General features: G+C 44.8%; 1 protein-coding gene across 1 annotated transcript in view; it reads right to left on the bottom strand.

Annotated features, from left to right (window-relative positions):
- LOC103210092 (LON peptidase N-terminal domain and RING finger protein 2-like) overlaps nucleotides 1-453 on the bottom strand; it is a 50,840-nt gene that overhangs the window by 49,208 nt on the left and 1,179 nt on the right. The gene's annotated exons all lie outside the window — the stretch shown is intronic.

Raw genomic sequence — 453 nt, 5'->3', positions numbered from 1 at the left:
TTTCAATTAATACCCTTAACTGGTGGGGGGTAGGGATGGGGTGGGAGGGAGAGGCTGGTGTTGGTCATAAACCCAAAAAACAACAACAAAAAAACCCCCCAAACTCAGTGCCATGGACTCAATTCCGACTCATAGCGACCCACTTTGGGTTTCTGAAGCAGTAAATCTTTAGGGAACTACATTGCCCAGTCTTCCTTCTAAGGAGCAGCTGGCAGGTTGGAACCACCAACCTTCTGGGCAGTCAAGTGCCTCAGGAATTATGCCACCAGAGCTCCTTGCTGTTTGTTGGTCACAGACTTAAGTAAAAACAAAGAAATTTAAAACCCACACAAAGGTGGTGCAACTATCTAATAAACTAAATACACCCTAACGAAATCCAATGCCCTTTGTGAGAAAGAAAAGACACAGCCAGACAGTAGAAGAACTAAAAGCATCTCAGAGTCCAAGGGATTC

This window comes from Orycteropus afer, unplaced genomic scaffold (assembly GCF_000298275.1).
Source record: "Orycteropus afer afer isolate SDZICR_OR568_19922 unplaced genomic scaffold, OryAfe1.0 scaffold00571, whole genome shotgun sequence".
Lineage (NCBI taxonomy): Eukaryota > Metazoa > Chordata > Mammalia > Tubulidentata > Orycteropodidae > Orycteropus > Orycteropus afer.
Note: the sequence above shows the minus strand (reverse complement) of the source record. Positions and strands in the feature narration are given on the sequence as shown.